Source organism: Penaeus chinensis, chromosome 5, assembly GCF_019202785.1.
Source record: "Penaeus chinensis breed Huanghai No. 1 chromosome 5, ASM1920278v2, whole genome shotgun sequence".
Lineage (NCBI taxonomy): Eukaryota > Metazoa > Arthropoda > Malacostraca > Decapoda > Penaeidae > Penaeus > Penaeus chinensis.
Genome location: NC_061823.1, coordinates 34,158,310 through 34,180,809, shown reverse-complemented (window position 1 = coordinate 34,180,809; position 22,500 = coordinate 34,158,310). Strand labels below are relative to the sequence as shown.

The following is a 22,500-nucleotide window of genomic DNA, read 5'->3' as shown; positions in this document are numbered from 1 at the left end:
TACAACTTGAAATCGCCTTAAATTCCACTTGTTTCGAGGCTCCGCTCAATCAACGCGAACATTAGTCGATTAGTGACTGTAAGAAAGGATGAAAGAAGTAGCAAACCGTCCTCTCATGCAATAAGCTTCCCTAGAGAGTTAATAAAGGAATGAGTGTTGACTTTGGGTTGAGAGGACTTGGAAGAAGGAAGAAGATAGGGAATGACAGGGTTAAAAGGACGAAGAGATAGGAGATATGCAAAACAAAAACGGACATTAGCAATCTAGATGGAATGGGGATAGGTAGGAAGGAAGAGAAAGGGCAGATCACATAACGATCTGTTTATGTGACAGGGAGCAATGGTATAGATCTAGGTTAACCTTAGCACCGATCGAGTGAAGAGGGATATTACACTAATTACGTCCCTTGATCAGGATACCGAATAATTTGGTCATTGGGTGGATTCAGTATTCCATTGAGGATACTTGAAACATGAACTGAATTTCGCAACTTATGCAAGTCAAGAAGATACATGATTTTGTAAATATTGGAAAGTATAAGATAAAATGCGTTCGTGTTTTTTTCTTATTGTATTATTTGCTATATTTTGAATAGTATGTGTTTTATAAATGGAAGAGTCATGAATGAACTAAAACACTTTTCGACCTTCATGTGTAGTAATAATCCTCTTTGACCGAAATTGTATTATTTCACATAATCATAAACTTGCAGTGTCTGGAAAAAACTTACTTTCCCCTGCTGATGCAAGAACTTTATTGTTCTCCACGCAACATCATCGACCTCCTACCACACTGTAAACAACTAGACTAAATATTCTTTCCTTTTTTTATTTTTTTATTTTATTTTTCTTTCTTCTTCTTCCCAATATAGGGATTCTGCAATTGTAGGTGGAGGTAAATGATACCTAACCCAAAGGTCTGATCTACCATGTGATTGTAATTCCCCTTGGATTATTTTCTGACGGCGGATGAGAATTACGTTGTCATGATTTCTATACATAATCATTCCTCCCCAATCCCATGCCCGTTGTTGCCATGGTGGAGGGAGGGGGTTAGGAGACGGAGACTGAGGCTCAATACTGGGGATCACCCCAACCTTGAACCTCAGTCCTCGACTCAACTAATTTCGCATGGTCTTCTCTTCCCTTTTCTTCTTCCTTCTCTTCAACTTCTTCTGCTAACTACTTCCCTAAAGTGTGAGGGCCTTGTTGAACTGCTGATTTTGTGCCATTCATGAGCGGCCTAGGAGAGCTACGAGTCCGGGATTCCCGTTTAGTTGTCTTACCCCTCAAGAGGACCCTGAAGGGAGGACCATTTCTCTCCCCAACATACTCCAGACTTACCAAGGCCGGCAATGAAGTTTTGTACCATTATCAGGGACAATGGGGTTTGCCCCAATATTAACTATCCCCACTTATTTTAATTCCCCCAGTTCCCAGACCCCAGGCTCTCCCTTAACCACGACTACAACCTCCTCCTCAATGCCACCTGTCCACAATAGTACTTTCCTTGACAAAACTCCCTCTTACACAAAGCCCTGTACATCTGCTACCCCCACTTCTGTAAATCATTTGAATATGCCATTAAGTCCAGCCAAATAGGATTGATTTTTGTTTATCCCCTCTACAGCCTCCCCCCCCCCCCCTAATAAGTAGGCCAAGTCACCTTCCGCAGTCGCCCCGATTGCTCCTTGTCACAGTGACAGCCGAAACCCAAGCTAAAGCATTACCAACCCTAACTGTCTTCTCTGGCAAACCGATTAATGCGTGTGTTTGTGTGAACTCGCGCACGCGCACGTGTGCGTGTGTGTGTATGCATGTATACATGTATATATGTGTATGTATATTTAGAATGTGTGCATACATATAGGTGTGTGTGACCTCGCGCGCGCGCATGTATGTATGTATACATGTATGTATGTATATGTATATTTATAATGTGTGCATACATATATATTTGTGTGTGTATATATGTGTATGGGTGTGTGTGAGATCGTCCTTCACATCGGATTTTTGCTTCGACTATCGAACACGTCTATACCCGATTCAGAGGAACAGGTATGTTTGAAGTTTGAAAGTCCACATGAAATCCATAGGGCACAAGACTTAGACAAATTAGAAGATAATTCCAGTTTGTTTTCACAAACTGTCACAGGATTTGGATGATGTCTTTGATAAGCAGTTATATATTTTTGAAAATAGCTTATAATATCTGACTATATTACTTGATATCACATCAACATTTACAAAATGTCAAAACATACGAGAATTATTAGGCCTACGGAATTGCATCAAAGAATATACAAATATTATGCCAAAGAATATACAGATATTTCGCCCATGCATAAATCAGTACATGCATGCAGTTAGAATTGTGAACCCTTAGATGGTCTACACCTACATTCGTTGCTTAAAATAATCAAACAGATTTTCATAACACCTGAAGGCATATGTTATTTGATTACTTACTGTAACATTGTGGAGCTGGGAACTGATTAATATTTGTTTCCTTTGTTGTGCCATTATTGCCTGAAGTCGTGAGCTAATGATATGCAACATTTTAAGGAATACATGTGACAAACATATTTTATAATATATTATATACATATATATTCATTTTATAAAGCAGTACATTTTTACTACATAGCCGTAAGAGCAATTTAAAGATTACAGATATTTCGTCCATGCATAAATCAGTATTCTTAAAACTAAAAGCCATGATTACCTGAAGTCGTGAGCTAATGTTATGCAACCTGTTAAGGGAAATACATGTGACAAACATATCTTATAATATATATATATATATATGTATTTTATAAAACAGTACATTATTACTACATAACCGTAAGAGCAATTCAAAGATTACACTTAACTGTTTCCGCCCGGAATCGAACCGGGGACCTTGCGCGTGTGAAGTGCACGTGATGACCACTACACTACGGAAACGCACATATATTGAGCAAGTACCGTATTTCGTTGTGTTTGCAAAATATTTCTTTATTAGTTTCATTTTACTATCAAACAAGTCGCTTTGTTGATTATCTCCTATATATAATACGAAATAAGTCAAGACTACTGCTCTAGAATGGATTAAATAACAACCCAGGTTTATTAGTTAATGACCAATTTTCTGTAGGTTTAAATTCATGAAATAAAATGTTGATTGCATAAAGAACTTATTTTTTTTTTTTTTGCATGCAATAGATAAATGAAAAAAAAAATAGATAAATAAATAGCTTTCTTATTAATGAAAATACCTTTTAATTGGTGATATTAATAGCTCACCTTAGGTCATTAAAATGGCTGTTTCTTTTTTAAGGGTAATATTTGCTTTCATTAATCATCATAATTAAATGAATTGAAAAAAGCATATATATATATGTGTGCTTACATATATGTGTGTGTGTGAGATCGTCCTTCACACCGGATTTTTGCAACGACTATCGAACACGTGTGTGTGTATGTATGTATGTATATGTTTATTTATAATGTGTGCATACATATATGTGTGTGTGTGTGTGTGTGTGTGATCGTCCTTCATACCGGATTTTTGCATCGACTATCGAACACGTTTATACCCGATTCAGAGGAACAGGTATGTTTGAAGTTTGAAAGTCCATATGAAATTCATAGGGCACAAGACTTAGACAAATTAGAAGATAATTCCCGTTTGGCTTCACAAACTGTCACAGGATTTGGATGATGTCTTTGATAATCAGTTATATATTTTTGAAAATAGCTTATAATATCTGACTATATTACTTGATATCACACATTTGCAAAATGTCATAACATACGAGAATTATTAGGCCTACGGAATTCCATCAAAGAATGTACAAATATTATGCCAAAGAATATACAGATATTTCGTCCATGCATAAATCAGTACATGCATGCAGTTAGTGTTGTTAACTCTTAGATGGTTTACAACTACATTCGTTGCTTAAAATAATCAAACAGAAGGCTAATGCTAGTTGATTACTTACTGTAACATTGTGGAGCTGGGAACTGATTAATATTTGTTTCCTTTGTTAAGCCAAAACTGTTAAGGAATACATGTGAGAAACATATTTTATAGTATATATATATAATTTTATAAAACAGTACATTTTTACTACATAACCGTAAAAGCAATTTAAAGATTACGCTAATTTGTTTCCACCCGGGATCGAACCGGGGACCTTGCGCGTGTGAAGCGCACGTGATAACCACTACACTACGGAAACGCGCATAAATTTAGCAAGTACCGTATTTCGTTGCGTTTGCAAAATAATTCTTTATTTTCATTTTACTATCAAACAAGTCGCTTTTGTTGATTATCTCTTATCAGAAAATAAACAATACGAAATAAGTCAAGACTACTGCTCTAGAATGGATTATATAACAACCCAGATTTATTAATTAATGGCCAATTTTCTGTAGCTTTAAATTGAGGTAATAAAATGTTGATTGTATAAAGAATATCATTTCTGATTTTAATTCCCCCAGTTCCCAGACCCAAGCTCTCCCTTAACCGCGACTACAACCTCCTCAATGCCTACTGTCCGTAATAGTACTTTCCTTGACAAAACTCCCTCTTCCACAAGGCCTTGTCATATATACTACCCCTACTTCTATAAATCATTTGAATATGCCATTGAGTCCAGCCAAATAGGATCGATTTCTTTTATCCTCCCTACAGTCCCTTACCCTAGTAATGCCTTCCTCTTTCAACATTGCCCCCAAAATAAGTAAGCAAAGTTTCCTTACGATTGCTCCTTGTCACTGAGACATCCGAACCCTAAGCTAAAGCATTACCAACCCTAACTGACTTCACTAGCAAACCGATTTATGCTCGACCTCATCCTTCCCGCAGTATTTGTACCCGAACTGTCTCCATCTCCCCAGCAGACTGGTCTTTCTACGGCAAGGATCATTCAGACTGGAGAAGACTTGCTCGACTATGATTCAGTAAAAGGCTACACCTTTCTCCATAAAGAAATGTAATTCGGGTTCAGCTAAATCGAATACAAGTGTGCAATCATAAATATGTAGAACAAACGAAAAAGAACTATATATTTCGCTAATCTGTTCAGGTCGTTTCGGTTCGGTTGGCCAGCCGTATTCATTACGAGTATGTATATATGTGTGTGTGTGTGAGCTCGCGCGCACGCATGTGTTCATGTGCGTGTATGTATGTATATATGTATGTATGTATATGTATATTTATAATGTGTGCATACAAATATATGTGTGTGTGTGAGATCGTCCTTCACACCGGATTTTTGCATCGACTATCGAACACGTCTAAACCCGATTCAGAGGAACAGATATGTTTGAAATCCATAGGACGGAAAGACTTTACAAAATTAGAAGATAATTCCAGTTTGTTTTCACAAACTGTCACAGGATTTGGATGATATATTTGATAATCGGTCTTTTGCAAAATGTCAAAACATACGAGAATTATTAGGCCTACGGTATCGCATCAAAGAATATACAGATATTTCGTCCATGCATAAATCAGTACATGCATGCAGTTAGTGTTGTGAACCCTTAGGTGGTTTACACCTACATTCGTTGCTTAAAATAATCAAACAGTTTTTCATAACACCTGAATGCATATGCTCTTTGATAACTTACAGTAACATTGTGGAGCTGGGAACTGATTAATATTTGTTTCCTTTGTTGTGCCAAAACATAAGGTCATTGGCGACTTGGAAAATGTGTTCACACCAAGACTTTGTCTGCTAGAGGTAAACTAAATGAAAAATTACTCTTAAAACTAAAAGCCATTATTACCTGAAGGCGTGAGCTAATGATATGCAACCTGTTAAGGAATACATGTTAAAAATATATTTTATAATATATATATATATATTAATTTTATAAAACAGTATATTTTGACTACATAACCGTAAGAGCAATTTAAAGATTACGCTAAACTGTTTCCACCCGGGATCGTACCGGGGACCTTGCGCGTGTGAAGCGCACGTGATAACCACTACACTACGGAAACGCACATATTTTAAGGAAGTAACGTATTTGGTTGTGTTTGCAAAATATTTCTTTAGTTCCATTTTACTATCAAACAAGTCGCTTTTGTTGATTATCTTCTATATATAATACGAAATAAGTCAAGACTACTGCTGTAGAATGGATTAAATAACAACCCAGCTTTATGAGTTAATGACCAATTTTCTGTAGCTTTAAATTGATGTAATAAAATGTTGATTGCATAAAGAACTTAATTTCTTTGCATGCAATAGATAAATAACAAATAGATAAATAAATAGCTTTTCTAATTAATGAAAATACCTTTTTATTGGTGATATCAATAGCTCACCTTCAGATACTTTCTGGAACAGAGTTCAGCGTAAGTTATGATGCAGTATCAGTAAAAGGCTACACCTTTCTCCTTAGAGAAATGTAATTCGGGTTCAGCTGAATCGAATACAAGTGTGCTATCTTAAATATGTAGAACAAACGAAAATGTACTTTATATTTCGCTAATTAGAGATCTGTTCAGGTCGTTTCGGTTGGTAAACAAATTTCTCCCAGGCTGTATTCATTATGAGTATGAATATATATGTGTGTGAGTATGCGTGCGTGTGTGCTCGCGCGCGCGCACGTATGCATGTATGTATGTATACATGTATGTATGTGTGTATATGTATATTTATAATGTGTGCATACATATATATATGTGTGTGAGATCGTCCTTCACACCGGATTTTTGCAGCGACTATCGAACACGTCTATACCCGATTCAGAGGAACAAGTATATTTGAAGTTTGAAAGTCCACATTAAATTCATAGGGCGCAAGACTTAATTCCAGTTTGTCTTCACAAACTGTCACAGAATTTGGATGATGTCTTTGATAATCAGTTATATATTTTTGAAAATAGCTCATACTATCTGACTATATTACTTGATATCACATCAATATTTTCAAAATGTCAAAACATACGAGAATTATGAGGTTTACACCTACATTCGTTGCTTAAAATAATCAAACAGTTTTTCATAACACCTGAAGGCTTATGCTATTTGATTTACTTACTGTAACATTGTGGAGCTGGGAACTGATTAATATTTGTTTCCTTTGTTGTGCCAAATATCAGGTCATTGGCGACTTGGAAAATGTGTTCACACCAAGACTTTGTCTGCCAGAGGTATACTAAATGAAGAATAGCTCTTAAAACTAAAAGCCATTATTACCTGAAGTCGTGAGCTAATGATATGCAACCTGTTAAAGAATACATGTGACAAACATATTTTATAATAAATATATATATATATATACTTATATATTCATTTTATAAAGCAGTACATTTTGACTACATAACCGTAAGAGCAATTTAAAGATTACGTTAAACTGTTTCCGCCCGGGATCGAACCGGGGACCTTGCGCGTGTGAAGCGCACGTGATAACCACTACACTACGGAAACGCACATATATTGAGCAAGTACCGTATTTCGTTGGTTTTGCAAAATATTTCATTATTTTCATTTTACTATCAAACAAATCGCTTTTGTTGATTATCTCCTATATACAATACGAAATAAGTCAAGACTACTGCTCTAGAATGGATTAAATAACAACCCAGCTTTATTAGTTAATGACCAATTTTCTGTAGCTTTAAATCTATGTAATAAAATGTTGATTGCATAAAGAACTTAATTTCTTTGCATGCAATAGATAAATAAAAGAAATAGATAAATAAATAGCTTTTCTAATGAATTGAAATACCTTTTTATTGGGGATATCAATAGCTCACCTTAGGTCATTAAAATGGCTAGGTTTCTTTTTAAGGGTAATATTTGCTTCCAATAATCATCATAATTAAATTAATTGAAAAAAGCCTTGAACTCTTTAAGTTATCCCGACTTGAATCTCATATGTAGGAACATGATCTGATATATTTCTATACAGTCGAGCCGAAAAAATCTATATATATTACTTAAGGGTACGTACGTTAAGTGCGTGCAACTTAGTGCAGATGTGTGGCCACACACACAAACACGCACGTACGCACGCACGCACGCACGGACACACACACGCACACACACATTATTCGGTTCATGTGTGCACACACACACACATTACTCAGTTCATGAAAGCACACACACACATATTAATTAGTTCATAAAAGCAAAATAAACAAAGGTATAGGGTAATCTGTTATTAGGTCTGAATGCAACTTGTCAGATTCAGATACTTTCTGGAACAGAGTTCAGCGTAAGCTATGATGCAGTATCAGTAAAAGGCTACACCTTTCCTTTGAGGAATGTAATTCGGGTTCAACTAAATCGAATACAAGTGTGCTATCTTAAATATGTAGAACAAACGAAAATGAACTTTATATTTCGCTAATTAGAGGTCTGTCAGGTCGTTTCGGTTCGGTAAACAAATTTCGCCCAGGCCGTATTCATTACGAGTATGTATATAAGTGTGTGTGAGCTCGCGCGCACGCATGTGTGCGTGTGTGTGTATGTATGTATACATGTATGTATGTATATGTATATTTATAATGTGTGCATATATATATGTTATATATATGTGTGTATGTGTGTGTGTGTGTGTGTGTGTGTGTGTGTGTGTGTGTGTGTGTGTGTGTGTGAGATCGTTCTTCACACCGGATTTTTGCATCGACAATCGAACACGTCTATACCCGATTCAGAGGAACAGGTATGTTTGAAGTTTGACAGTCCACATAAAATCCATAGGGCACAAGACTTAGACAAATTAGAAGATAATTCCAATTTGTCTTCACAATCTGTCACAGGATTTGGATGATATCTTTGATAATCAGTTATATATTTTTGAAAATGTCAAAACATACACGAATTATAGGGCCCACGGAATCGTATCAAAGAATGTACATATATTATGGCAAAGAATATACAGATATTTCGTCCATGCATAAATCAGTACATTCATGCAGTTAGTGTTGTGAACCCTTAGGTGGTTTACACCTACATTCGTTGCTTAAAATAATCAAACAGTTTTCATAACACCTGAAGGCATATGCTATTTGATTACTTACTGTAACATTGTGAAGCTGGGAACTGATTAATATTTGTTTCCTTTGTTGTGCCAAATATCAGGTCATTGGCGACTTGGAAAATGTGTTCACACCAAGACTTTGTCTGCCAGAGGTATACTAAATGAAGAATAGCTCTTAAAACTAAAAGCCATTATTACCTGAAGGCGTGAGCTAATAATATGCAACCTGTTAAGGAATACATGTGACAAACATATTTTATAATATATATATATATTTTTTATAAAACAGTACAATTTTACTACATAATCGTATGAGCAATTTAAAGATTACGCTAAACTGTTTCCGCCCGGAATCGAACCGGGGACCTTGCGCGTGTGAAGCGCACGTGATAACCACTACACTACGGAAACGCACATATATTGAGCAAGTACCGTATTTCGTTGGGTTTGCAAAATATTTCATTATTTTCATTTTACTATCAAACAAGTCGCTTTTGTTGATTATCTCTTATCAGAAAATAAACAATACGAAATAAGTCAAGACTACTGCTCTAGAATGGATTATATAACAACCCGGATTTATTAATTAATGGCCAATTTTCTGTAGTTTTAAATTCATGTAATACAATGTTGATTATATAAAGAACATCATTTCTTTGCGCGCAATAATATATATATATATACATAAATAAATAGCTTTTCTAAATAACGAAGATACATTTTTATTGGTGATATCAATAGCTCACCTTAGGTCATTAAAATAGCTAGGTTTCTTTTTAAGGATAATATTTGCCTTCATTAATCATCAAAATTAAATGAACTGGAAAAATCCTTGAACTCTTTCTAAGTTATCCCGACTTGAATCTCAGTCTCTTTATTTCATTATCTGAACGATGTAGGAACATGAACTGATATGTTTCCATACAGTCGAGCCGAAAAATCTATAAATGTTACGTAAGGGTACGTACGTTAAGTGCGTGCAAATCAGTGCAGATGTGTGGCCACACACACATGCACGCACGCACGCACGCACACAAACACACACACATTACTCAGTTCATGAAAGCAAAATAAACAAAGGTATAGAGTAATTTGTTGTTGGGTCATGTTTTTTTTTTTTTTTTTTTTTTTTTTTTTTTTTTTTTTGTCTCGCTATTACGTAAAACCAAAGCGAAAATGCTGAATAATAATAATAATAAAACTAGAAGAATTATTTTCGAAATTCACAGCTAGTACGGTACCACCTGAATCAGATCATGGCTATCGTCAAAATGCATTTCCGCCAAGAAAAAGGTAAAGACGAACAGAGAGATAATGCCTCTCGGTGTAGAATTCTACATTAGGAAAACTAATACTTTTCCTTCATGCCTAACGAGCATCTTTAAAAAATAAATTGTTTCCGCCCGGGATCGAACCGGGGACCTTGCGCGTGTGAAGCGCACGTGATAACCACTACACTACGGAAACTTGCATATTTGTTTATTTTATTATTATAATGAAAATATCTATATAAATTGTTATCACAAACGCTGTTGTAGTTGTTTAGTATCAAGAAATAAATAAACAAATACACAAGCTATTGAATTTAGTAGCCTATAGTCTACTTTGGTTGGCTTTTGCCGTTTATCTTAATAAGTTTGGTCCCCGACACCTGTATCTGTCAAGGCCTTATTATTAAATTGCTCTCTTGAAACAGAAAGAGGGAGAGAGAGAGAAAGAGAGAGAGGCAGAGAGAGAGAGAGAGGGAGAGAGAGAAATAAAGAGAAAGAGAGAGAAATAAGGAGAGAGAGAGATAATGAGAAAGAGAGAGATAAGGAGAAAGAGAGAGGGATTAGGAGAAAGAGAGAGAGATAAGGAGAAAGAGAGAGACAGATATAGATAGATATAGGTATGAACATAGATTGATAGGGTCATGAACATTGATAGATTGATATGGGGTATAAGTAAAGATCGATAGGCAAATAGACACACACACATTACTGAAACGAGGAAAAGGCGAGCGATTGAGTGAAACGGAAATAGAGAGCATGAAAGATAATAAGAGATAAATGAGAGAGCCTGGGAGAAAATGCATTAAGGAGAAAGGAAAATAAAAAGAGAAAATAGGAGAAGAAGGGAGAGAGAATGAGAGATGATAACATGGAGAGAATAGAAAAATGAGAACGAATAAGACGGAATATGACAAAATAATAGAAGGAAATATGAAACAAATAGCAAAAAAAAATATGAGGAAAGAGGAGGATATCGAAAAAAGAAGAAATGAGAAGGAATTGGGGGAAAAATGCAGGGAAATGAGAAATTAGAAAAATGAGAAACCGGGCGTAAGAGAGGGAGTAATAATTATCTATCTACTATATCTATCTATCTATTCACATGTTCGAGTACATATGTATATATATATGTAAATATATTTATTTGGTCAAGAAGTCTAAAAAACAAAATGGCGTCACGACAGAAAAGGAAAGAGAAATTCGGGTAAAAATGCATGTCTTATGATTTTTCTTTGTTTTTATATTCCTGCCTTTCTTCTTATATACTTTCGTAATTTTCATTGTGATCGTGATTGTCATATTATATATTTTTCTTCTTTTGCTGTAGCTTTGTCCCATTCTTATATAGGGTCTCTAGAATAAGGATCTGGCAGATTAAAAAAAATATATATATATATTATTATTTTTTACGGCCGGATGCCCTTCCTGACGCCAACCATCTCCCTTTCCCCGGGCTTGGGACCGGCACTGACTTGGGCTTTCTTGCCTACCCAGTGGCTAGCTTGATTGCCACATTATAACACGATGCAGAAACAGGATCTTACGTCACAGTTCAAGATGGCTGCCACGTCTGTATCCTTGTCCTTTCGAAGGCGGTTTGTTTAGCTTTTAGTATTTTTCTTTATGTTCTCTCGTGCTATTTTCCTTGTATTGTGTTTGTTTGTTTTCATGAGATTGTGTGACTTAATAGTAGCGCCTTCGTTATTTTTAATAAGATAATTCTAAGAGACGATGAGGTAAATTGTGAGGAAAGAGAAGGAAAACGTTGTTAGAATCTTTCGATTATAGTTAATTGTTGTCCATCCCTCCCCTCCCATTCCTTTACCTCCCTACCTTTCCCTTCCCCTTCCCTCTCTTCCCTGCCTCGCTCCTCCTCTCCCTTTCCCTCTCCTCCCTGCCTCTCTCCTACCACTCCCCTCCCGTTCCCTTCCCTCCCCTCCTTACCTCTCTCCCCGTACACATTTCCCCTCTCCCCTCCCCACACCGCCCCCCTTTCATTCTCCTCTCGTCCCCACTTCCTTTCCTTTCCTCCTCGCCTTTCTTTCTATCCCATCCTTCCCCGCCATCTTCTCTGTTCTCCTCCCCACCTGTACGAGAAAGAGAGAGGAGAGAGAGAGAGAGAGGTGGGGGAGAAGAGAGAGAGAGAGAGGGGTGAAAGAGAGAGAGAGAGGGAGAGCGAGAGAGAGAGCGAGAGAGAGAGAGAGAAAGAGAGAGGTATATGTTAAGTATTTGCAAAATATAACTGAAGCTTTAAAAAACCTTTGTTCTACTGTAGCATCGAAATATATTTTCATCAAAATACCTGTATAAAATACTGAGTACTTGCAAAACGTAACTGAATCGTGAATACTCCGTGCAGGGTTTTCGAGACTGGAAATATATGTTTATATATATATATATATATATATATATGCTGATTTGAACTAACACCTTGACATACTGTTACATATAGGTCTATAATAATCTTGTGTTTGGAGTAGAATACTTGAACAATACTTACAAAATATTTCCTCTTCAAATATTTCTAAGTTGCTTAAGAATGAAATCAAAGTCATTTCAGGGTGCGCGACGGACCCATAGTGTATATTCTCGAAGCATCGAACAATAAGGCATTCCCCTCTGGAACTTTTGAGAATATAACTGCAGTTACGAAACCGTCCCACTCGGTGTTTCAAGAGCTATTACAACTTGAAATCGCCTTTAATTCCAGTGGTTTCGAGGCTCCGCTCAATCAACGCGAACATTAGTCGATTAGTGACTGTACGAATGGATGAAAGAATAAGTAAACCGTCCTCTCATGCAATAAGCTTCCCTAGAGAGTTAATAAAGGAATGAGTGTTGACTTTGGGTTGAGAGGACTTGGAAGAAGGAAGAAGATAGGGAATGACAGGGTTAAAAGGACGAAGAGATAGGAGATATGCAAAACAAAAACGGACATTAGTAATCTAGATGGAAGGGGATAGGTAGGAAGGAAGAGAAAGGGCAGATCACATAACGATCTGTTTATGTGACAGGGAGCAATGGTATAGATCTAGGTTAACCTTAGCACCGATCGAGTGAAGAGGGATATTACACTAATTACGTCCCTTGATCAGGATACCGAATAATTTGGTCATTGGGTGGATTCAGTATTCCATTGAGGATACTTGAAACATGAACTGAATTTCGCAACATATGCAGGTCAAGAAGATACATGATTTTGTAAATATTGGAAAATATAAGATAAAATGCGTTCGTGTTTTTTTCTTATTATATTATTTGTTATATTTTGAATAGTATGTTTTTTTTATGAATGGAAGAGTCATGAATGAACTAAAACACTTTTCGACCTTCATGTGTAGTAATAATCCTCTTTGACCGAAATTGTATTCTTTCACATAATCATAAACTTGCAGTGTCTGGAAAAAAACTTAATTTCCCCTGCTGAGGCAAGAACTTTATTGTTCTCCACAGCAACATCATCGACCTCCTACCACACTGTAAACAACTAGACAAAATATTCTTTCCTTTTTTTCTCGACTAATTTTGCATGGTCTTCTCTTCCCTTTTCTTCTTTCTTCTCTTCAACCCCTTCTGCTAACCACTTTCCTAAGGTGTGAGGGCCGTGTTGAACTGCTGATTATATGCCATTCATGAACGGTCTAGGAGAGCCATGAGTCCGGGATTCCCGTTTAGATGTCTTACCCCTCAAGAGGACCCTGAAGGGAAGACCATTTCTCTCCCCAACATACTCTAGACTTACCAAGGCCGGCAATGAAGTTTTCGTACCATTATCAGGGACAATGAGGTTTGCCTCAATATTAACTATCCCCACTGATTTTAATTTCCCCAATTTCCAGACCCCAGGCTCTCCCTTTACCGCGACTACAACCTCCTCCTCAATGCCTACTGTCTACAGTAGTACTTTCCTTGACAAAACTCCGTCTTACACAAAACCCTGTCCATCTGCCCCCACTTTTATAAATCATTTGAATATGACATTGAGTCCAGCCAAATAGGATCGATTTTTTTGTTTTTATCCTCCCTACAGTTCCTTACCCTGGTAATGCCTTCCTCTTTCAACATTGCCCCCAAAATAAGTAAACAAAGTTTCCTTCCGATTGCTCCTTGTCACTGAGACATCCGAACCCCAAGCTAAAGCATTACCAACCCTAACTGACTTTACTGGCAAACCGATTCATGCTCGACCTCATCCCTCCCGCAGTATTTGTACCCGAACTGTCTCAATCTCCCCAGCAGACTGGCCTTTCTACGGCTAGGAACATTCAGACTGGAGAAGACTTGCTCGACTATGATTCAGTAAAAGGCTACACCTTTCTCCATAAAGAAATGTAATTCGGGTTCAGCTAAATTGAATACAAGTGTGCAATCTTAGATATGTAGAACAAACGAAAATGAACTTTATATTTCGCTAATCTGTTCATGTCGTTTCGGTTGGGTAAACAAATTTCGCCCAGGCCGTATTAATTACGAGTATGTATTTATATGTGTGTGTGATCTCGCGCGCGCGCATGTGTGCGTGTGTATGTATGTATACATGTATGTATGTATATATATATTTATAATGTGTGGATACATATATATGTGTGTGTGTATGTATGTGTGTGTGTTTGTGTGTGTGTGTGATCGTCCTCCATACCGGATTTTTGCATCGACTATCGAACACGTCTATACCCGATTCAGAGGAACAGGTATGTTTGAAGTTTGAAAGTCCACATAAAATCCATAGGGCACAAGACTTAGACAAATTAGAAGATAATTCAAATTTGTCTTCACAATCTGTCACAGGATTTGGATGATATCTTTGATAATCAGTAATTTGCAAAATGTCAAAACATACGAGATTTATTAGGCTCACGGTATCGCATGAAAGAATATACAGATATTTCGTCCATGCATAAGTCAGTACTCTTAAAACTAAAAGCCATGATTACCTGAAGTCGTGAGCTAATGATATGCAACCTGATAAGGAATACATGTGACAAACATATCTAATAATATATATATATGTATTTTATAAAACAGTACATTACTACTACATAACCGTAAGAGCAATTCAAATATTACACTAAACTGTTTCCGCCCGGGATCGAACCGGGGACCTTGCGCGTGTGAAGCGCACGTGATAACCACTACACTACGGAAACGCACATATATGAAGCAAGTACCGTATTTCGTTAATTTTGCAAAATATTTCTTTATTTTCATATTACTATTAAACAAGTCGCTTTTGTTGATTATCTCCTATATACAATACGAAATAGGTCAAGACTACTGCTCTAGAATGGATTATATAACAACCCAGTTTTATTAGTTAATGACCAATTTTCTGTAGCTTTAAATTGATGTAATAAAATGTTGATTGCATAAAAAAATTCATTTCTTTGCGCACAATGAAAACAAAGATACATAAATAGCTTTTCTAGTTGATGAAAATACCTTTTTATTGGTAATATCAATAGCTCACCTTAGGTCATTAAAATGGCTAGGTTTCTTTTTAAGGGTAATATTTGCTTTCATTAATCATCATAATTAAATTAATTGAAAAAAGCCTTGAACACTTTAAGTTATCCCGACTTGAATCTCAGTCTCTTCACTTCATTATCTGGACGATGTAGGAACAGAACTGATATATTTCTATACAGTCGAGCCGAAAAATCTATAAATATTACGTAAGGGTACGTAAGTTAAGTGCGTGCAAATTAGTGCTGATGTGTGGCCACACACACAAGCACGCACGCACTCACGGACACACACATTACTCAGTTCATGAAAGCAAAGTAAACAAAGGTATAGAGTAATCTGTTATTAGGTCATATAAAGAGTCATATCGTTCTCCAGAACACCTGAATGCAACTTGTCAGATTCAGATACTTTCTGGAACAGTTGAGCGTAAGCTATGATGCAGTATCAGTAAAAGGCTACACCTTTCCTTAGAGAAATGTAATTCGGGTTCAACTAAATCGAATACAAGTATGCTATCTTAAATATGTAGAACAAACGAAAATGAACTTTATATTTAGCTAATTAGTTTCAGGTCGTTTCGGTTCGGTAAACAAATTTCGCCCAGGCCGTATTCATTACGAGTATGTATATGTGTGTGTGAGCTCGAGCGCACGCATGTGTGTGTGTGTGTATGTATGTATACATGTATGTATGTATATGTATATTCATAATGTGTGCATATATATATGTGTGTGTATGTGTGTGTGTGTGTGTGTGTGTGTGTGTGTGTGTGTGTGTGTGTGTGTGTGTGTGTGTGTGTGTGTGTGTGTGAGATCGTCCTTCACACCGGATTTTTGCATCGACTATCGAACACGTCTGTACCCGATTCAGAGGAACAGGTATGTTTGAAGTTTGAAAGTCCACATAAAATCCATAGGGCACAAGACTTAGACAAATTAGAAGATAATTCCAATTTGTCTTCACAATCTGTCACAGGATTTTGATGATATCTTTGATCTTCAGTTATATATTTTTGAAAATGTCAAAACATACGAGAATTATAGGGCCCACAGAATCGTATCAAAGAATGTATAAATATTATGGCAAAGAATATACAGATATTTCGTCCATGCATATATCAGTACTCTTAAAACTAAAAGCCATTATTACCTGAAATCGTGAGCTAATAATATGCAACCTGTTAAGGGAAATACATGTGACAAACATATTTTATAATATATATATAATTTTATAAAACAGTACACTTTTACAACATAATCGTATGAGCAATTTAAAGATTACGCTAAACTGTTTCCGCCCGGGATCGAACCGGGGACGTTGCGCGTGTGAAGCGGACGTGATATGATATGAACTGATATGTTTCCATACAGTCAAGCCGAAAAAATATATATAAGTTACGTAAGTGCGTGCAAATTAGTGCAGATGCACGCACGCACACACACACACACACACACACACACACACACACACACACACACACACACACACACACACACACATTACTAAGTTCATGAAAGCGCACACACACTCACACATTACTCAGTTCATGAAAGCAAAGTAAACAAAGGTATAGAGTAATCTGTTATTAGGTCATGTATAGAGTCATATCGTTCTCCAGAACACCTGAATGCAACTTGTCAGATTCAGATACTTTCTGGAAAAGTTGAGCGTAAGCTATGATGCAGTATCAGGAAAAGGCTACACCTTTCCTTAGAGAAATGTAATTCGGGTTCAACTAAATCGAATACAAGTATGCTATCTTAAATATGTAGAACAAACGAAAATGAACTTTATATTTAGCTAATTAGTTTCAGGTCGTTTCGGTTCGGTAAACAAATTTCGCCCAGGCCGTATTCATTACGAGTATGTATATGTGTGTGTGAGCTCGAGCGCACGCATGTGTGTGTGTGTGTGTATGTATGTATACATGTATGTATGTATATGTATATTCATAATGTGTGCATATATATATGTGTGTGTGTGTGTGTGTGTGTGTGTGTGTGTGTGTGTGTGTGTGTGTGTGTGTGTGTGTGTGTGTGTGTGTGTGTGAGATCGTCCTTCACACCGTATTTTTGCATCGACTATCGAACACGTCTGTACCCGATTCAGAGGAACAGGTATGTTTGAAGTTTGAAAGTCCACATAAAATCCATAGGGCACAAGACTTAGACAAATTAGAAGATAATTCCAATTTGTCTTCACAATCTGTCACAGGATTTTGATGATATCTTTGATCTTCAGTTATATATTTTTGAAAATGTCAAAACATACGAGAATTATAGGGCCCACAGAATCGTATCAAAGAATGTATAAATATTATGGCAAAGAATATACAGATATTTCGTCCATGCATATATCAGTACTCTTAAAACTAAAAGCCATTATTACCTGAAATCGTGAGCTAATAATATGCAACCTGTTAAGGGAAATACATGTGACAAACATATTTTATAATATATATATATATAATTTTATAAAACAGTACACTTTTACTACATAATCGTATGAGCAATTTAAATATTACGCTAAACTGTTTCCGCCCGGGATCGAACCGGGGACCTTGCGCGTGTGAAGCGGACGTGATAACCACTTCACTACGGAAACGCACATACATGGAGCAAGTACCGTATTTCGTTGTATTTGCAAAATATTTTATTATTTTCATTTTACTATCAAACAAGTCGCTTTTGATGATGTTTTCTTATCAGAAAATATACAATACGAAATAAGTCAAGACTACTGCTCTAGAATGGATTAAATAACAACCCAGATTTATTAATTAATGACCAATTTTCTAGAGCTTTGAATTGATGTAATACAATGTTGATTGTATCATTTCTTTGCGCGCAATAAAAATAAATAAATAAATAGCTTTTCTAATTAACAAAGATACATTTTTATTGGTGATATCAATAGCTCACCTTAGGTCATTAAATTGGCTAGGTTTCTTTTTAAGGATATTTGCCTTCATTAATCATCAAAATTAAATGAACTGGAAAAAAACCTTGAACTCTTTTTAAGTTATCCCGACTTGAATCTCAGTCTCTTTACTTTATTATCTGAACGATGTATGAACATGAACTGATATGTTTCCATACAGTCGAGCCGAAAAAATCTATAAAAGTTACGTAAGTGCGTGCAAATTAGTGCAGATGCACGCACGCACACACACACACACACACACACACACACACACACACACACACACACACACATTACCTAAGTTCATGAAAGCGCACACAAACTCACACATTTATCAGTTCATGAAAGCAAAGTAAACAAAGGTATAGAGTAATCTGTTGTTAGGTCATGTATCCAGTCAGATCGGTTCTCCAGAACACCTGAATGCAACTTGTCAGATACTTTCTGGAACAGAGATGAGCGTAAGCAGTTTTTAATTTTTTTTTATTTTTTTTTTTTGTCTCGCTATTACGTAAAACCAAAACGAATATGCTGAATAATAATAATAATATACTTGCTGGAACAGAGTTAAGCGTAAGCATTTCTTGATTTTTTTTTTTTTTTTTTTTTTTGTCTCGCTTTGACTTAAAACCAAAACGATAAAGTTGAATAATAATAATAAAACTAGAAGGATTATTTTCGAAATTCACAGCCAGTACGGTACCACCTGAATCAGATCATGGCTATCGTCAAAAAGCATTTCCGCCAAGAAAAAGGTAAAGATGAACAGAGAGAAAACTATTACTCCTTCGTCACCTTACGAGCATCTTTAAAAAATAGAATTGTTTCCGCCCGGGATCGAACCGGGGACCTTGCGCGTGTGAAGCGCACGTGATAACCACTACACTACGGAAACTTGCATATGTGTAAAATTTATTATAATGATGAATATATGTATATAAATTGTTATCACAAACGCGGTTGTTGTTTACTATCAAGAAATAAATAAACAAATACACAAGCTATTGTATTTAGTAGCCTATAGTCTACTTTGGTTGGCTTTTGCCGTTTACCTTAATAAGTTTGGTTCTGTATCTGTCAAGGCCTTATTATTGAACTGCTCTCTTGAAACAGAAAGAGAGAGAGAGAGAGAGAGAGAGAGAGAGAGAGAGAGAGAGAGAGAGAGAGAGAGAGAGAGAGAGAGAGAGAGAGAGAGAGAAAGAGAGATAAAGAGAGAGAGAGGAATAAGGAGAAAGAGAGAAAAAAATAAGGAGAAAGAGAGAGAGATAAGGAGAAAGAGAGAGAGATAAGGAGTAAGAGAGAGATATAAGGAGAAACAGAGAGAGATAAGGAGAAACAGAGAGAGACAGAGAGAGATATAGGTATGAACATAGACAGATTGATAGGGGCATGAACATTGATAGATTGATATGTGGGTATAAGTAAAGATCAAAAGGCAGATAGACACACACAAACATTACTGAAATGAGGAAAAGGCGAGCGGTTGAGTGAAACGGAAATATAGAGCATGAAAGATAATGAGAGATAAATGAGAGAGACTGGGAGAAAATGCATTAAGGAGAAGGGAAAAAAATATGAGAAAATAAGGCAGGGAGAATGAGAGTAGAAAAAAAACAACAGGAAAAAGGAGGATATCGAAAAAAAAATGAGAAGGAATTGGGGAAAAAATGCAGGAAAATGAGGAATTAGAAAAATGAGAAACCGGGCGTAAGAGAGGGAGTAATAAATATCTATCTATCTACTATATCTATCTATTCACATGTTCGAGTACATATGTATGTATGCATTTTATGTATGTATTCACGCATATATCTGTATGCATATATATATATATATGTAGATATATTTATTTGGTCAAGAAGTCAAAAAAAAAAAAAAAAAAAAAAATGGTGTCGCAAAAAAAATACATGTCTTATGATTTTTCTTTGTTTTTATATTCCTGCCATTCTTCTTATATACTTTCGTAATTATCTTTGTGATCGTGATTGTCAAATTATAATTTTTTTCTTCTTCTTTTGCTGTAGCTTTGTCCCATTCTTATATGGGGTCGCTAGAGTAAGGTTATGGCTGATATTTTTTTTTACGGCCGGGAGCCCTTCCTGACGCCAACCCTCTCCCTTTCCCCGGGCTTGGGACCGGCACTGACTTGGGCTGGCTTGCCTACCCAGTGGCTAGCTTGATTGCCACATTATAACACGATGCAGAAACAGGATCTTACGTCACAGTTCAAGATGGCTGCCACGTCTCTATCCTTGTCCTTTCGAAGGCGGTTTGTTTAGCTTTTAGTATTTTTCTTTATGTTATGAGAGGTAGGGGAAAGATAGGGATAGTAAGTAAGAGGAGTGGAGGAGAGGGAAAGGAAGAGGAGGAGAGAGGTAGGGGAGAGGCAGGGAAGAGAAGGAAGGGGAAGGGTGAGGTAGGGAGGAGAGGGAAAGGAAGAGGAGGAGAGAGGTAGGGGAGAGGCAGGGAAGAGAAGGTAGGGGAAGGGTGAGGTAGGGAGGAGAGGGAAAGGAAGAGGAGGAGAGAGGTAGGGGAGAGGCAGGGAAGAGAGGGAAGGGGAAGGGCCTCGCCCTTCTTTCTATTCCATCCCTCTCCCCCATTTTCTTTGTTCCCCTCCTCCCCTCTCATTCCTCCTTCCCTCCTGTACGAGAGAGAGAGAGAGAGAGAGCGGGAGAGAGAGAGAGAGAGAGAGAGAGAGAGAGAGAGAGAGAGAGAGAGAGAGAGAGAGAGAGAGAGAGAGAGAGAGAGAGAGAGCGAGAAAGAGAAAGAGAAAGAGAAAGAGAAAGAGAGGGAGAGAGAAAGCGAAAGAGAGAGTATTGCTTAGTGCCTTTAAACGGGAGGGAGCGAAAAGAACACAAAAAGAAAAGAATAGAAAACATATTAGGAAAAAAATGTGTATTTATAAATCACGCTCATATGTTTTACCGATAATGTGAAACGTAAGGAGGCTTGGAAAAGTTACGGAAAATGGAAGTTTGGGAGGAAGAGCAAGGCAGTTTTACAAATAAGAAAAGGCGGATGACTGTTTGTTTATGTGCGTGCGCTTATTTGTTTGCTTGCTTTTCGCAGATTTCGTTCTGAGAAAAGCTAACTTTCTTCAACTATAACTCGCTTTCTTTATCCTTCTTCTTCTCTAGAGAGTCGTTCAAGGAATCTCACTGTTATCAAGGTCCGCACAGATCCAAAATATCAGAGTATATAGTAACTCCTTCCCATTGCTTTCTTTCTGTAGAGGACGGAAGTTTCATCTTCATTATTATAATCACTATTATCATTTTCATTATCATCATCGATATCATCCTCATTTTCTTTATTACTATCTTCACTTCATTATCATCATCACTATCACATCTTTATTATCATCCCTATCATCATGTTCATGATCGTCATCACTCTCATCTATCACCACTATCATGTTTATCATCACTACCGTCTTCATAATCATCATCACTATCATATTCATTATCTTTATTACTATCATCACTTCATTATCATCACTATCACCATCTTCATTATCACTATCCCATCTTCATTATCATCATCACTATCATCATCTTCATTGTCATCATCATTCTCATCTTCGTTATCATCATTATTATCTTAACTTACTTTTCTCTCGTTTTTTTTTTCTGAAATAGAGTTTTCGGAAATATAGACAGCTTGAGCGTTTTCTATATGTTTATATGCATTTGTTCTTGGTCATAGAAAAGACGAAGAAAACTTTCGACTTATGACTTGACCGTTACGTAAGCTCAATGATTCATATTCTCTCTAGACGTTGTAAAAGGTCTGTCGATTGTTTATGAAAACGCCTGTGACTGCGGTAATTCACAGGCATCGCGAAGGCATTTT

At 36.6% G+C, this 22,500-nt stretch overlaps 9 non-coding genes across 9 annotated transcripts; all 9 read right to left on the bottom strand.

The window, feature by feature from the left end:
• Window positions 1–2,872: 2,872 nt before the first annotated feature.
• Window positions 2,873–2,945, bottom strand: Trnav-cac. Its single transcript has one exon. It is a non-coding gene; the product is annotated as a tRNA-Val (tRNA).
• A 1,207-nt stretch (window positions 2,946–4,152) lies between these two features.
• On the bottom strand, window positions 4,153–4,225 carry Trnav-cac. Its single transcript has one exon. It is a non-coding gene; the product is annotated as a tRNA-Val (tRNA).
• Window positions 4,226–5,924: 1,699 nt separating this feature from the next.
• Window positions 5,925–5,997, bottom strand: Trnav-cac. Its single transcript has one exon. It is a non-coding gene; the product is annotated as a tRNA-Val (tRNA).
• Window positions 5,998–7,358: 1,361 nt separating this feature from the next.
• Trnav-cac lies at window positions 7,359–7,431 on the bottom strand. The gene has a single exon. It is a non-coding gene; the product is annotated as a tRNA-Val (tRNA).
• Window positions 7,432–9,327: 1,896 nt separating this feature from the next.
• Window positions 9,328–9,400, bottom strand: Trnav-cac. Its single transcript has one exon. It is a non-coding gene; the product is annotated as a tRNA-Val (tRNA).
• A 983-nt stretch (window positions 9,401–10,383) lies between these two features.
• Trnav-cac lies at window positions 10,384–10,456 on the bottom strand. The gene has a single exon. It is a non-coding gene; the product is annotated as a tRNA-Val (tRNA).
• A 4,878-nt stretch (window positions 10,457–15,334) lies between these two features.
• Window positions 15,335–15,407, bottom strand: Trnav-cac. The gene has a single exon. It is a non-coding gene; the product is annotated as a tRNA-Val (tRNA).
• A 2,850-nt stretch (window positions 15,408–18,257) lies between these two features.
• Window positions 18,258–18,330, bottom strand: Trnav-cac. Its single transcript has one exon. It is a non-coding gene; the product is annotated as a tRNA-Val (tRNA).
• A 1,140-nt stretch (window positions 18,331–19,470) lies between these two features.
• Trnav-cac lies at window positions 19,471–19,543 on the bottom strand. Its single transcript has one exon. It is a non-coding gene; the product is annotated as a tRNA-Val (tRNA).
• Between the last annotated feature and the right edge of the window lie 2,957 nt (window positions 19,544–22,500).